Genomic DNA, 16,411 nt, shown 5'->3' with positions numbered 1-16,411 from the left:
CCCCAGCAGCTAGCACAGCACCTGCACAGAGAAGGCACTCAAGAAAGATCTACTGAAGGAACGAATGAAAAATGAATGGTCAAGTGAATGAGCAAACTCCTCATAATGAACAGTAGACCCCCACAGAGGGAAGGCCCTGGGGTCTCTTGGGACTGGCCATTCTTCCTGGGTCCCAGAGAATTCATGAATGGTCGATGCTCAGCATGAAACATGAGCCCCAACCCCTTATCACTCAGCCTAGGGCTCAGCCCTGCCCAGTGGAGGGGCGGGGTTAGATTGTGTTGACCTGACAAACAAACTCCACAGCATGACCTCAGGGCTGGACTCTCACTGCCCATGCCTCCCAGTCCCAGGCTGCCCAGCAACTCTCCCGGCAGGTCTTATCCACCTGCCATGTCTGACCCCGGCCTATGAACACCTGCCTGATCAACCTGTGGTCACCAGGCCTCTTCTGATAGTGTGGTTAGGACCAGCTTGCCACCCACCATCACCTCCACTAACCCCTGCCTGCAATTCAGTCCTATAGCCAGATTACACCTGACCCCACCAGGCCACACCTAGCCCAATCCCACCTGACTTCCCTCCCAGCCACTGCTGAAGTCCCAGCATTCCAGATGGCAACTTCTGCACAGCATCCAATTGATTGAGGCAGATGGGGAGAAGGCCAAGTCCAGGATCTGTGGGTCTTGCTCCGGAGACCATTTTCAAGCTTAGAATGTCTGGTTCTACCTCCCTGCCCTCTCCCTCTACATGGAAAAGGACACCAAGGCTGCTGTGTTTGTGTGTAAAAGTTATTCACAATACAAAGTTACCCTCCTGAGTAGAAGAGTGACGGCTAAAATCAAACCCACTCTCCACTTGCCAAACTATACACCCCAACACAGTCTGGGTCTGCCCAAATGAAGGGATGCCTTTTACTAATTTGCACAAAGAAGCCATATGGACTCGGGGGCCACTTTGAAACAGATTCCACAGGAAATCTGGGCAAAAGAGCTTGTACCCAACACAACTGGGAATTGGAGTATCCCTCATATTCCTCTGATTTGCAGGAAATCAGTTGGCTTCGTGGACAGTCCTTCCTGTGGAAATGCATTACACAAAAAGACCTCTGGAGGAACAAAAGATATCACTGCAATTATATCTATCAAAAAAGCGTGGCAATCAATGTCTCATGCACTACCTGCATTTCAAATGCCCTTAATCAATGACTGTGCTAATTACACATTTATTGCAATTAACTTCATTTCAATTATACCTTAATTACTAACCTTGAGTGAGACTGGGCAGCTCAGAGAATTTGTCACCACAGAACTAGGGCCCAAAGATAAGTTGCCGTCCTTCAGGTGAAAAATTCTGCTCCATTAAAAGTTGGTTTATTGGCTCAAGGCCTTTTTTTGGTGGGGAGAGGGATAGTTTCTCCAGGGAGGCAATTCATAATGTGAGTCTGAAATTGAATGCAAGAAGGCAGGCAGCTGCACTTATGAATTAACTGGAGCTGATGTTTAATTTACTTCTATTGATGGTGTTTCCCTCATTGGTTCATTAGCTGTAGTCAGAGGATAAATGCCTTCAGAGTTCATGCTTCTGTGATGTCCTCAGCCTCTAGTTTAGTCCCATTTTTTCCTTATCTTCCCTCCAGAGGAGGCTCTTTCTTGCTCCTCTTTATACCTAGGAGACTCAACTCTCCATTCCTGGGACAGGACTTGGGTTTCAGTCTCTGCCCAGGACAGAGGGTCCCTTGGTGTCAGTGCCCTGTCCATTGAGACTTCTGAGGAGAATGCTGTTTCAATAACCCATATGGGGGTGTTGGAAAAAGAACTTGCCCTGTGGCTAAGCTGATGGATGGAACTCAGGCTCTGGAATCCTTCAGACCAGTCCCAACACTTGCTAGCTCTGTGGTCTCAGGCAAGTCATTGAATCTTCCTGAGTCAGGTAAACAATAAACAAAAGTGCCCAGCAATCAGTACAATCCCAAAAAGTATCAATCGCCTTCCTCAGTAAATCCTTCTCTAGGGCTTGTATAGCAAATCCACCTCTGGTTGATTTCTTATGTTCCCAGGAGAGATGGCCTCTCTTCAAAACATTTTTTAACCAGCTCAGGAGGAAGGAACTGTAGAGCTCTGCTAGTCCAGACTCTTATACTGGAGACAGGGAAACTGAGGCCAAGGAATGGGAAACCCAAGGTCACATTGGTACAGGATTGGACAAAAACCCGGGTCACGTGACTCACAACTCCTTGACATTCCTACCACATCACAGATAGTCCCTGAGAAAGCCATTTGTCAGTATCTGGTGATGAATCAAGTGATGCAAATATCCCATGTGTGTGCTCAAGGAGGGAGGCATAAAGATGTTTTCTGCAGTATCATTTATCATCAAAAAAAAGAAAGTATCGATAACATAACATCCCTCATTAAGGAAACACAGAGGCAAACTGTGACATGTTCATAGGCTGGAATACTACACAGCAGTTAGAATGGATGCGCCTGATCTATACGTAGATCATGAATGAGTTTCCAAAGCAAGAATTAGAAAAAGCAAGTTGTGTAATACTTTTATCACTTAGGCTGATTTTTTAAATCCACAAGTCCAAAAATAGAGAGAAATTATAAACACTTTCATATGTAATTAAAGCATTAAAACATGAGCAGGAAAAATATATCTAGCTCAGAGCAGTGGCTACCTGGAGGGATGGGAGAATGGGGCTGGTGCCATTCAACAGTAAGTAAGTTTTAAAAAAGAACTTGAAGCAAATTTGATTAAATGCTTTACATGTGTTCGTTTTGGGTGGTAAATACTTGGCTTCAAACTTTCGGTCTGTTTGAAATATATCATCATCACAACAACAAAAACAAATAGTTGAGCCTTGCTGGAGGATTTTTCTGCTTTAAAAATCTCAACGATCATCATTTACTGAGAACGGAGATGCTTAACTTTGAGATGGTTCCAGGCTAACACTCAATGCCAACAGAGGTAGGATGACCACATGTCCAGTTTTTGCCAGGCCTAAATCAGAGCTTGTAGCACATAGAGAATTAAAATATAGTGGACACTCAAACAAGTGAGGTTTCTCTCCTTTGCTTATAAAGGGCTCACTGGAAAACTGATCAAATGGGGGCCGAGTGAGAGGAAGTCAGCAATGAACCCACTGTAACTGCCTAGGTTCTCAACTCTAGAAGATGTGGTGGCGAGGGGGGTCATAGTGGAAATGGAGGTAAGTGGGCAGGTTTCAAAAATAATTAGAAGGTGAAATAAACAGGAGTTGGTGATGGGATGGGCATGGATATGGGAGGGAGATGATGGATCTCATGTCCATCTCCTATCCATATATGATGGAATGGATAGGGGGATTAAGTTTCTCATGACTGCTGCACAAATTATCACACACTGGGAGGCTTAAAACAATATAAATCTTTCTTTCACAGTTCTGGAGATCAGATGTTCAGTATCATTGGTCCCAAGTCAAGGTGTCAGCAGGACTATGTTCCTTTGAGAGGCTCTTGGGGAAAATTCATTCTTTGCCTCTTCCAGCTTTTAGCAGCTACAAGCATTCCTTGGCATGTGGCAGGATCATCCCCATCTGCTCTGTCTTCACGTCACCTTCTGTTTCTTCTGTGTTGAATCTTCGTCTACCTCGTCTTCTAAGGATGCTTGATTATGCCCATCAAGATAATTCCGAGTTACCTCCTCATCTCAAGATCCTTAGTCACATCTGCAAAGACTCTTCCCCACCTCCCCCCCACCTGAGATGACAGTTACAGGTTCTAGGGATTAGGACCTGCTACCTTTGACTGGCCATCATTCAGCCCACCACAATGGGGAAGACCACCCTTAAGATCTGACTTTCGTACTCTATAGGAGAGGACCAGGTTGGAGAGAGAAATGCTGAATTCTGTTTTGGACAGGATGCAGTTAAGGTACAAGCCAACCTCCAGAGGGGAAGACACCTTTCAGGGCCCCACACAACACCAGTAATATCTCTTCCTGAGTCTCTCTGTGCTGGGCCCAGTCCTAAACCAGGACACTTGCTTGATGCCCCATGGGCACCGAGATTCCCTCCTCTGGGTTCTCGGGAAGGCTCTGACTCAGATGGACGTGTGCAGTCTATCAGGAGGGCTGTGGAACAGCAGAGCTGCCTGAGCCCGGGGAAGCAGGCCTCTCCTCACCTTTGCATTGTCAAACTTCTGACAATCACAGTATCTTGGAAAAGAGTGTTCCCAGACACTGGGCTTTCCTCCTGAATGGAGCCGGCCCCCACAGGGAGACAGAGGCTGGTCCCAGTTACAGAGAAACATGACAGGGCCCCTAGCCCCTGCCTTCCTGGGAAACACTGCTCTGACAGAATACTGGCACACACCAGCAGTCTGCCTTCCTGTCCCTTCAGAGGGAACATAGAGGAAAAACCTCTTGTGAGTGGAAGGTCTTACAATGCCAATGAAAATTATTCACAAAACGATGAACATAATCAAAATCTTTGTGGATCGTGCTGGCAAAGCCTTTTCTTAAAACATTAGTCCTGCTCTTTCCTTCTGTCCTGGAGAGCGTGGAAATCTTGGCTTTATCCAGATGGACTCACTGGCTCTTGGCAGCTGGCAATGAATTTCCCAAAGGCTTGCACAGTTGGTTTTCTTTCAGTTTTTCTTAATTTTCATTTATTTTTCTTCTATCCTCACCTTGGCTTTGGGCCAGTGCTTTGGGTTGAATAAATTTATACACCATTGCTGAAATAATTGGAAAAGCCAAGCCCAACTTTGAGCATGTCACATAATATAAATTTTTCTGAGAAGGAGGGATTATAGATTATTGATGTCCCAACTCACACTTATCCAAAAGTCCATCAGCCCCAGCACACTGGGTCACCGTTGAAATTCTGTACAACTCCAGGGTCCCTCCAATCATCTCAATGACTCTTAGAAGCTTCTCAAAAATTTCTCAAAACAAATTGACTTTTCATTCAGTTTCCAATTAAAAATAAGTACATGTCATGCAAGGTTTGGGAGAAGGGCTTCTTAGCCTGGGGTGTACAGATCTATGGAGAGAATGCAGGACTCCATGAACTTGGGCAGGAACAAAGTTATATTTGTTTTTTGCTAACCTGTGACTGAAATTTAGCATTTTCTTCTAGTATGAATGTAGGCAACAGACCAGAGTAATATTAGTAGTGTCCGGGGCTTTTTTATTAGTGGATGTTTCGGTTCATAGGTCAATTTGGCCAGGTGATAGTGCCCAGTTGTCTGGTCAAGCAAGCAGTGGCCTACCTGTTGCTGTGAGGACATCACATGAGCTTAAATCATGAGCACGCTGGTTGCATCCATGGCTGATAACAACTGCCGTCAGCTAAGGGGGGGTGCCTTCTGCATTGAGTGACATTTAATCTAATCGCCCAGGAGCTTTTAAGGAGAATTCAGAAGAGAGATTCTCTTTTACCACTTCAGCCAGCCAGCCTCTCCTGGGGAGTTCATTGAGGACTTTCACTGGAGCTGCCAGTTCATGGCCTGTACTAAAGATTTTGAACTCAGGTTCTCACAGTTGTGTGAGACACTTTCATAAGTCTCATATTTACAGATATCTCCTGTTGGTTCTGCTTCTCTAGAGAACCCTTCCTGATGCACCAATAGAAATTTGGACATGATTTCATATCCCCTAAGAATTGATGCAGATATCAGATACTTTGAAATATCATTTACATTCAACACCACTTTGAAATAATAATAATTATTAAACCTTCTGCTAGCTTGATATTTAAAGTGCTAATAAAGAAAAACATTTATTACAATCTCACAATGTGTTTTCTTAACATTTGTATAACCGTATTTCAATATAATTGACTTCCTTTGGAATCCTATATATTTGTTATGGATTTAAAAACTTTATACTGAGCAGAGGTTTATAGGTCTCACCAGACCGACAGGGGTTCCATGAAGAAGAAAAAAGTTAGAAGCCCTGCTTTAGAGGGGGAAAAGGAGAGCAGGAGGGAAGCCATTCAATAATCATGGATGGAAAGCCTATTAATAAGTTAGTTCTATGCTGAGCTTACTAGAGGGAAGAGGCATCCGAGGATGAACGCAGTTAGAGTCCACCTCCTTCTACCCTTCTTCCTAAAGCAACACTCCTCAAACTTTAATGTGCATAGGAATCCCCTGGGATCTTGTTAAAAAGCATGTTCTAAATCAGTAGGTCTAGAGTGGGGCTTGAAATGCTCTTTTTCTAAGACGCTCCCAGGTGATGCTGATGCTACAAGTCCGTGGACCACACTTTGAGCAGCAATGACCTGAAGCACAATTCAAGCCAACTCTGTTTCCTGCTTCCGATCCTTGGTAGGCTTCCAGTGACCTGCCAAGGCAGATCACACTGCAGGGTTTGGCATTTTAAGCCGGGCAGGAACCAGCCCCTGCCTGCTCTTCCAGGGTCTTCTCTACCACTCCAGAACTAGCTGACTGATGTGTCTCCAATAGTCCACCTGGAAGAGATGCTGTCCATACTCACGTGGCAGGTCCAGCCAGTCTGCTTCTGGCCACAGACTCTCATCTTCCTGATCCCAGCCCTGCCCCAGTTCCAGGGCCAAACCAACCAAAAGCATCCGCAATGGCAGCAGCTCTAGTCTGGCCCTAGCTCTGAAAGCTGAGTTCCTGCCAAGTTATGAGCCCTCAGCACAGGTCAACTCTTCATATACTACTTCAGTCTCTGTCCTGCACCTGGACCCCAGTTCTTTATGGAACCAGAGGCTAGGCCCTGAACTCAGGGGTTCAGCTCCTAGGGCCTGACTTTCCTGATGCCAGCCACCTGTCGGGACTGCTGGAATTTCTGCTAGTGGGACACCTGCCACTTTCTCTGCCCCATGTCACCCTCACCCCTTGACTGGTTGAGAACTACTGTCACCTTTTGTGGATATTATGGATTATTGCTCAAAAATGCTCACTGTTTTACACACCCCTCCATGGGAGAGGTATACATCCCATTGATGTTGGGTTTGGTCCTATGACTTGCCTTGACATCCACGGTAGAGTGCACTTGCTCTTGGCCACATGACTTGCTTTCTTTGTCCAATGAGATGTTTAGTGGACATAATACAAGAAGAGGTTTGAAAAGTCTTGCACAGTTGGGCTTACACTCTTGCGCTCTGGTGATCCACCATAAGAAGAACATGGCTCAGGTACTCACTGTCTCTCCAGCCTGGAAGCCAAAATGAATACACATGGAGCAAACCTAAGTTCATCCCACATTGAGGAGTTCAGCCCAGCCCAATCCATAGTTTGAAGCCCAGCCTAGATCACCCAACACTCAGTAGCCCTGAGCGATGAGAGTGAAAATTTGGGGTTGATTTGTTATGCAGAACTAGCTGACTGACATGCCTCTAAACACTAGCGCTTGCTCCACTGGACTGAATCTCCTGTGCCTCCATCTGCTCTAGGTCAGCTTTCACAGGGCCCAGCCTACCTCAGGAGACCCACCTAGTGCCACTTCCAATCTCTCCCCCTCCATCTCCTCTGTCCCTGTTTTGCTTCTCATTTGCTATGTAATCTTGGCAAGAATTAATAGCTTCTCTAAGTCTCACTTCTTTGGGGCTGTTGGGAATACTGAATACAGTTGTTTGTAAACTCTCTTGGACAATTGCAGATATACAGAAGATACTGAATAAAGGGTAATACACCAGATATTCCAGGTTGACTCATGAGAAATAGTATAGCTCATCATTCTGTTGAAGCATTAGCGAAAAAAGCAAAACCCTAACTGGAGCCCCACTTTATATTTTTAATCATCCTCTCCCTAGGCTTCCCTTGCTTTCTGATCCCCAGCATTCTTAATAACACAGTATCAGACTGATGCATCAGTTTATACTTCTGTCTTTTCTGTTAGACCATAGGCCCTTGGAGGCAGCAACTGGGACTTACACATATTTGTATCTTCAACCCCTAACACAGTGCCTGGCACAGACTGGGTGCTCAATAAATACATATTTAAAGAATAACTCAATCATGCAATGAATCAATGAGTAGATGGAAGGATGGAGAGAAGAATATATGGATGGGAGAAGGAAGTACAGGGTTGGATGACTGGTTGGGTGGGTGGATAGAGGGATAAATGAGATATCTGCATCTATGAAAGGATGGATAAGCAGATGGGAGGATGGATGAATGGACACACTCACCCCTGGGGAGGTCCAGCTGCCTCACACTTGCTTCTTTTTCTATCCCCCTAATCTCCCACTCATTTCCCTCCTTTAGCAGTTAACTCCTGGTTTTATATAAGTGTCCTTTTGAACAACACAAAACTCAAACTGGCTGGTGAGGGCTTCCAGCATTTTAATTTTGAGGCTTGCTTCTGGATAACTTAGGAGCTGAAGGAAGCTTGAAAAAGCCCAAGATGCTGACAGAAATGAAAAACATGACATTTTGAAAAGGAAACCAATTTTCTGTACCTAAAACTGTTGCCTCCACAAACCATATTATAGATCCAATAAATTCACATAATGCTGTGGTAAGCCCCTCATGAAAGAAAAGAAAGAAGGAAGGAAGAAAGGAAAGAAAGGAGGGAGAAGTAATAAAATCTTGCAGAAATTTTCAGTCATTTCTCCTTTTAAAATCCACTGCTTTGATCCTTATGTTAGGAATTAAGAGAACAAGCTCTGGATTCAAATCCAGGCGCCACCATCTTCAGTGGAGCAACCTTGTGTAAATTACTTAATCTCTTCTTCATTCGGTTCCTCTCTCTGTAAAATGGAGGATAACAATAATAATATCTACTTTACTTGGGTTGTTGCAAGAATTACTAAGATAATACAGATAAAGCTTTTAAAAGTCTGCCAGGCATGGGCCACAGTGGTTCAGCAGGCAGAGTTCTTGCCTGCCATGCCAGAGACCCAGGTTCGATTCCCGGTGTCTGTCCATGCAAAAACTATAAAAAACTATATATATATATAATTTTTTTTTAAGTCTGCCAGGCACATGGTAAGTGCAGGTAAATGTGAGCTCTCATCCATATACCTTCACTGGTGAACAACAGAACACCAGGTCTGCTGACCAGGGAATTTGAGCAACTCTAGAACTCCCTGAAGACCCTCAGCCTCACATCCTGATCCCCATATCCTTGTACCCACAATGGTCCTCACCACCCAGACGCCTGTTCCCCAAAACTCCGTAACCCAAATATGGGTCTGGCCCATGTGGTCCAATCTTAACCCACTGTTATAAAGAAAGGGTCAACAGCCAAAAAGTAATGTAAAGTACTTCAAATCTTTACTCAGACTCTCAAAGAAATTCCAAAGGGATAGGTACATTCTTCTTTTTTTTAATTAAAGAAGTTATGGGTTTACAGAAAATTCATGCATAAAATATAGGGTTCCTTCTGGAGGACCTCAGTTGTTGCTCAGATGTGGCCTCAGTCTCTCTAAGCCCAACTCTGCAAGTGAAATCATTGCCCTCCCCCCTACGTGGGACATGACATCCAGGGGGGAAAGTCTCCCTGGTGATGTGAGAGAGGACTCCCAGGGATGAATCCAGACCTGGCATCGTGGGAACAACAATTTTATCCTGACCAAAACGGGGAAAAGAAGTGCAACTAATAAAGTATCAGCAGCAGAAAAAGTTCATATAGAGTAGAGAGCTCTTATGCAAGCTTCAGGTAGACCTTGCTACCTATCATAACCTGCCAAACCCCAACCAGGACCATTCCAGCCAATCCTAAAGAACACCTAGGGCAATATATAAGATTCCACAAGGGTTCCATGCACAAGAGTAACTTTCCAGAAACCTACAACCTCCAGGTGGGTCCCTGGCCCAGATAAGCCCTGAAGCCTAGCCCAGCCTCTCCAGAACATCAAACGGTTCCATCTCCCTACCCCATATTAGTGACAGACCCTTCCAGTATCAAAAATTTAGAATTGCCATAGCACAAACACCCCTAAAGAGAGGGATGGAAAGATCAAAGGTGATGGTGGAGTTATACAGAGAAGATAGGGTTTAACCAAAGAATATGAATGCGGAATCATTAAACTGATATCTCGCCTAGTCTCCAGTATTTTAGAGCAACTAGAAGTAAAAATCTAAAATTGTGAAATTGTAACCCATGTCAAACTCTGAAATATGTTCTACAACTAATTGTGGTGCTGTGCTTTGAAATTTATAGCTTTTTTGTATATATATTATTTTTCACCAAAAAAAAAGAAGAAAAAAAAGTTGATTGGGATGATCAAAAAGTATTTAAGCCCTCTAGCCTCCTATATTCTGGGGCAGCTAGAAGGAAAAATCTGAGAGGATCGTATGGTAGCCCATGGCAAAACTCTGGGATCTAGGCTAGAGTTTCTGGGCTAGGTTTCAGGACTTATCTGTAACCACTCGTTGAAGAGTGCTTTGAAAACTATTGCTTTTCCATTTCTTTGCTTTGTATATATGTTATACAATACAATTAAAGAAGTTTTATATATATATATATATATAATATATATGGTTCTCCTATACCACCCTATTACTAATCCCTTGCATTAGTGTGGCACATTGTTATAATTGATGAAAATGGATGAATAGTACAATTCATGGTTTGTACTATAGCCCATGGTTTACCTTAGGGTTCACTGTTTGTTTTGTACCATCCTATGGATTTCTTAAAAATTCATATTCTTATAACATATGTACAACCCCAAGTTTCCCCTTTATACCACATTCAAATATAAAATTCGCGGCTGTTAATTGCATTCACACTGTTGACTGTTGTGCTACCACCCCCATCACCCAATATCAAAACTTTTCCATTATCCCAAAGGGAGAAGTCCATTCTTTTTTTGGGGGGTGGGGGGCGGGTGGTGATGGTGTATGGTCTCGGAATCAAACCCGGGTCTCCTGCATGGAAGGTGAGCATTCTACCATTGAACCATGAGAATTCCATTCTTAATACGTAACAAACATCTTTAAACCGTCTTTCCCTATTACTGCTGCTGTGACTATCCCCTACACAGCTTTTATCCAAAACACAAACTCTCTCTGTCTCTCTCTTTCACCCACTCTCAACCCCCAAACCATGAGGGTTTTCTTTTTGTTATCCTCCATAGGCTCTCACATTAGTTCCTCATCAATTAGATCAACATAACCTTCTGACTTCCTGAATGCTATCTTTCTATTTCTTATATTGCCTGGATTCTGTATAACAAAGGCAAACCCAGCAAGACAGAAATCTTCTCAGAAGCAGGGAAGAGATTTAAAACACTCATTCATAATCACTGTTCCTGTTACACCAAGTTTTCTGGTACTACCATGCCTTTTATCAAGCTATTTCCTCTGCCTAGAATGAACTTTCCTCCTTTTGGAAAAACCTTGAATTGAACTGTCACCTCTGTTCTTAGAGCTGGAAGGAAGGCTAGATGGGGAAGGAGGGGTAATAGACAACAAATCTGAGGTCTAGTCTGGACAGGCTAACTCACTTCAATCTGGTTTGGAAATTCAGGATGTTCCCAAATAGGCTGGATGACCACTGGCCTAGCATGTGCCCAGGGGACGTAATGGCCAGTAAAGAGTTGGGCTAGTCCAAAAAAACTCAGATTCTATGGCATTTAGGGCCACAGAGATCCATAAGGGGTGGGAGGATGGCCAAGCTTCATCCTAAATGTCAAAAGAGGTGGCCTTAGCCAGTAAATGCCATTCACTGGTACCTATGTGACAATACTTCAGATATGGAAGATAGTACAAGGTCCTTTGGACCAGCAGGTCTATGGCGGCAGGTATTCAGCCTTACTTCCAACCCCCAACATGGAGCACAAAGACCTATACCAGACCTTTAGAAAAACACCTTAGAAATCTCATCCTTTGCATAACACTTTACAGTTTTGGATGAACTTTTACCTATGTCCTCACCATTCCATGAGACAGATAGGTGCAGAATCCCAGTTTTGGATATCATCCTGTTGACCTTCAGCATGTCATTTCTCCTCTCCAGGGCTGAGTTTTCTTATCTGCAAGATGGGAATGTACTAGTCAGGATAAACTAAGCTATGCTGTATAACAAACAAGCACCAAATCAATGCCTTTATACCATAAAGGGTCTCTGCTCTATACAGTCACCCAAGCTGAGTCTCCACCATCTAATGACTGCACTTCCTGGCCAGAGAAGAGTTAAATTAGAGTGGACTTTTAACAATCTCAGAACTGACACACGGCTCCTCCCCACCCCCCATACTTCATTATCCAGAATGACCAGTTCACCTCATCTTGATAAACTTCAAAGGAAGCCAAGAAATTTGGGAGAAAATAGAACATATGTCTCTGCTACAGATGTGATAATAATATCTTCTTTACTAGGTGACTATAAAGATCAAATGAACATATATATATATATATATGTTTATTTTTCACATGGGCAGGCATCGGGAATCGAACCCAGGTCCTCTGGCATGGCAGGCAAGCATTCTTGCCTGTTGAGCCACCGTGACCCGCCCCAAATATATTTTTAAAAGAATGTCAACACTCAAGCCTCAATAAAACATTATTGTGCAGCTACTATCTGCTGAGCACTGTACTTAGCACTAGGAATACAATGGTGAGCCTATCCTTGCAGAACTCTTGGTCTAGTGTAAGCGACAGACAAAACTCAGGTACTCACACCAAAGACAGTGTACTGACAACTGAGACCAGATGCTCTGAAAGGAGATGAATGGTGATAAAATAGGGAGTCTGGTCCCATCTGGGATCTGGAAGGACTTCGCTAAGAAGGTCACTCTTGAGTTAAATCTGAAGACTGAGCCGGCATCAGATAGAGGAGCAGCTAAGGAGGAGGTGGTGCAAAGAGCCTTGTTGGCAGAGGAAATTGCATAGACAAAGACCCCATGGCAGGAAAACCATAGCATGTTTGAGGGACAGAAAAAGTTCATGAGGCTTGAGTGCAGAGACCAAGGAGTAGCTTGGAGTAAGACGAAGTTCAACAGGGACCCAATTCTGCAGGCTGGGACAAAGATTTATTTTTCCTTTATCCTCAGATCCAATTGATGTGTCATAGTTAGTGTGGTCACCATTCCAACTTTACAGAAGTGGAAACTGATGCTCAGAGAGGCCAGGAGAACCACCTAGAATTCTACAGCAGTTAAAGGAGGAGCTGGAACCCTGACTCAATCCCTAACCATTGTGTGGCCAACCCCAAAAGCCTCAGGGCCTCTCAGGACCAAATATATCCTCTCCCACTGTGAGGAAAAAAAAACCATTTTCCTCCTAGGGCAGGTTCTACCTCCAGGCAGTGAAGCATGCAGCTCAACATTGACGTGAGCTGAGCCATAGGCTGGAGGCTTACTAGTTGAACCAAGAGGTAGGGAGAAAGATTATTGAACACAGAACCCAGGCATTTCCTTTCTATCTCAGCTGTGCTGTTGCTTCACTGTGTGAATTTGGATAAGCAATCACTCCTTTCCAGCCCTCAGTTTCCCCATCTCTAAAACGAGGGCATCGAACCAGATGGTGTCTGAAGTACCAGCAGCAGGAATCTTAGGTGTGTTTCCAACTGAGTAATGAAGGAGGAAAGTGAGTAGACTCCAAACCAATCTTTATCTGGGAAACTGCAATTTGCCAAACAAGAAAATCAAGGGGAAATTGCAAAAATGATGAGGGATAGACCTTTTTTAGGAACAACCACCTAATCACAAGTCACTACTGGAGAAGAAATGTCACAAAAAACCTTGATTTGCAGCTTTAGGGAGCGGCATGCCATGGGAGACAAGCAATTAACAATGAGAGGAGCCTCATCGAGGAACAGATGAATCATGGAAGGCAGCAACTAGAGGCTGGAAAGGATGCCAGACAGCACATGATCAAAACCCTAGTTGGATTCATGAAGTGCTGGTGGAGCTGTTCCACCAGACACCCATTCTGTGTCCCGTCTGGACTCCCCTTGTGATGGGGAAAGCAGTAGCTGTTGCCCTTTCGTGCAGTGCCTACTATTACACGTGACACATAACAAGAGCTCAACACGTAGTTGAATGAATGAATGAATGAATGAACAGCTCTGGTGCTCCTCCAACAAGTCTCCTGGTACTGTCACCCACGGTTCTTAGTGCCACCCTCTGAAGCACTCCTGGACTCATGACTCCCTGTCTAAGGAAGGGACGCCCAGGAGCACACTCTGATTTTGGAAGAGATTTTAAGAGCCCCCAGTTGGGGAGTGGGGAACTGAGACAGGGACAGGAAGGAAGACAATATGGGGTGCATTAACGAGCAGGTTACCACTGTGGGCAGGAGGAGCTTATCCCTCTAGGGAATTTCTGAGGGATAATATAGAATTGCACTGTCGATACAGTTGCCACCAGCCAAGTGTGGCTACTGAGCATCTGAAATGTGGCTGGACCAAACTAAGATGAGTCACAAACATAAAAAATGTACACCAGATTTCAAACGCTTAGAAAAAAAAATGTAAAATATCTCAATAATGCTTTTTCATATTATATATTGACATGACAATATTTCAGAAATATTGGGTCAAAATGTTATTAAAATCAATTTCACCTGTTTCTTTTTACTTTTTAATGTAGCTGTCAGAAAATTCTAAAGTACACATGGCTTATATTCATGGCTCACGTAATATTTCTATAGTTCAGTATCAATATAGAGCATATTCCAGGGTTTCCCACCCATGGGGCCAGGAAGCTGGAGCATTATCCACCAATTTCCATCCATCATTGGTTGAAGGCACTCCCCCAGCTGTGTATTTCCCCAGCATTTTCATCTTGCCGCATGTTCCAGCCAGCTTCTGGAGCCAGAGGAAGTTCTGAAGCCATTGCAGGAGCTTGCCATAGGAGGCCTCCGGCTATTCAGGAACCACAAACAGGGAGGGGATGTGGGCAGGACACTAAAGCAACTACACCACTGAACAAAGATATGATGGCCGCATTTGTGTCCTGTTGTTATGCCCCAACTTCTCACCTCCAAATTGAACATGCCAATTTCTCTCCACATGTTCTCTTCATAAAAATGTGTTCCCAGGTGGGCCACAGTGGCTCAGCAGGTAGAGTTCTCACCTGCCATGCTGGAGACCCAGGTTCGATTTCCGGTGCCTGCCCATACCAAAAAAAAAAAAAAAAAAAAAATGTGTTCCCTGTCCTCTGAGCAGCGTTGCCTTCTCTGAACAAATGCCAGTTAGCATTTGTCCTCTGAGGGTATCGGTGTAAATTGAGATTGCCTATCATTCTCAGGGCACCAAGTAGCCTTGCCTTTGGGAGTCTGGAAACTTGATGGAACATCTTCTTCAGAGGGAGAAAAGCCATATGCACCAAATTCATAAAATTTTGCTTTACAACTTTAAGGGGTTCACAACCCCATGTTCATAAGTTGAATCCTCCAAAGGTCCATGGATCCAAGGTTGAAAATCCCAGCTCTAGCATTTGACTGTCCAACTCCTTTTTCCCCTCCACTAAATATATTCAAATCTTCCTTTCTGAATCCTTTCCATTTCTCACCAGAAAAGGAGAGTAATTCCTAAAGCTATAGGCATTCAAGGGAATCTACTGGCTGCCAAGTCCTGAGCAGTTGAGGTCACTGCTCTCCCAATCCCCAGTGATTCTCTGATTCCTAGTAAACAGCCAGCTTTGCAAAAATGAGCCTTGTGGGCAGCCAAGATATCAATGCAGAGATCCCCCTGTCCACGGGGTACAGAATGTTAAGGTGAAAAGGGGCCAAGATCATGAGCATATTGTATTCAAGCCAGCAATTGGGAGTTTATGTCATCTCATTTTGATCCTCACAACATCCCAGTGAGGCAGAAAGAAAGGGATTGACGTCTTGATTCTACAGATGGAGAAATGAAACTCAGAGCAGAAAAGTGCTGCCCAAAGGCATACAGCTATCAAGGGGGGGAAGCTAGGACTTCAGCCAATAGTCTCTAACTCCCAGTTCCTTTATTTACACCAAGTTTCTCGGTAGGGAAGAAACTTCTAGCTGTACACCAAGATCTCTTCTCCCCTTATTCCATAGTAGCTGTGATTGAGATGCAGCGTTCCTGAAATGGACTGCATTTTCCAGCCTCCCTTGAGGCTAGGTGTATCCAGTGCCTAAGCTCCAACAATGGAATATGAAAGGATAACATAGGCTGTTTCTGTCTCACCTATTTACAAAGAAATTTATGATCCTGGTGGTCCAGGATTTGGGCCGTTTATCCCCTTCTACTGGCTGGGTGGTATCCAGTGGTATCCAGTGCCTAAGCTCCAGCAATGGCATATGAAAGGACAACATATGCTATTTCTGTCTCACCTATTTACAAAGAAATTTATGATCCTGGTGTCCAGGATTTGGGCCGTTTTTCCCCTTCTACTGGCTGGGTGGTGATGTCCAATGTGGCCATGGAAACCACATGAAGACAGAACTGGCACCATGAGCCTTGGCTCCTGTGAAACTGTGTGGAACAGAGCTACCTACTGACCTAGAACATCATTTCTGAATATTGTATG

The 16,411-nt window shown here is 44.1% G+C and overlaps 1 long non-coding RNA gene across 2 annotated transcripts in view; it reads right to left on the bottom strand.

Annotated features, from left to right (window-relative positions):
* Positions 1–6,669: 6,669 nt before the first annotated feature.
* Positions 6,670–16,411, bottom strand: part of LOC143690472 (uncharacterized) — a 120,756-nt gene continuing 111,014 nt past the window's right edge. Inside the window, exons 4-5 of one of the 2 annotated variants that reach the window (XR_013179147.1) lie at positions 11,832–11,941; positions 6,670–7,173 (exon numbers count right to left, since the gene is read on the bottom strand). This is a non-coding gene — a long non-coding RNA (uncharacterized LOC143690472). The remainder of the gene's footprint in view (positions 7,174–11,831; positions 11,942–16,411) is intronic. The other variant, XR_013179149.1, reaches the window with a different exon arrangement.

The sequence above is a fragment of the Tamandua tetradactyla genome, chromosome 1 (assembly GCF_023851605.1).
Source record: "Tamandua tetradactyla isolate mTamTet1 chromosome 1, mTamTet1.pri, whole genome shotgun sequence".
NCBI classification, from domain to species: domain Eukaryota; kingdom Metazoa; phylum Chordata; class Mammalia; order Pilosa; family Myrmecophagidae; genus Tamandua; species Tamandua tetradactyla.
The sequence above is the reverse complement of the archived record's forward strand: the minus strand, read 5'-3'. Positions and strand labels throughout refer to the sequence as shown.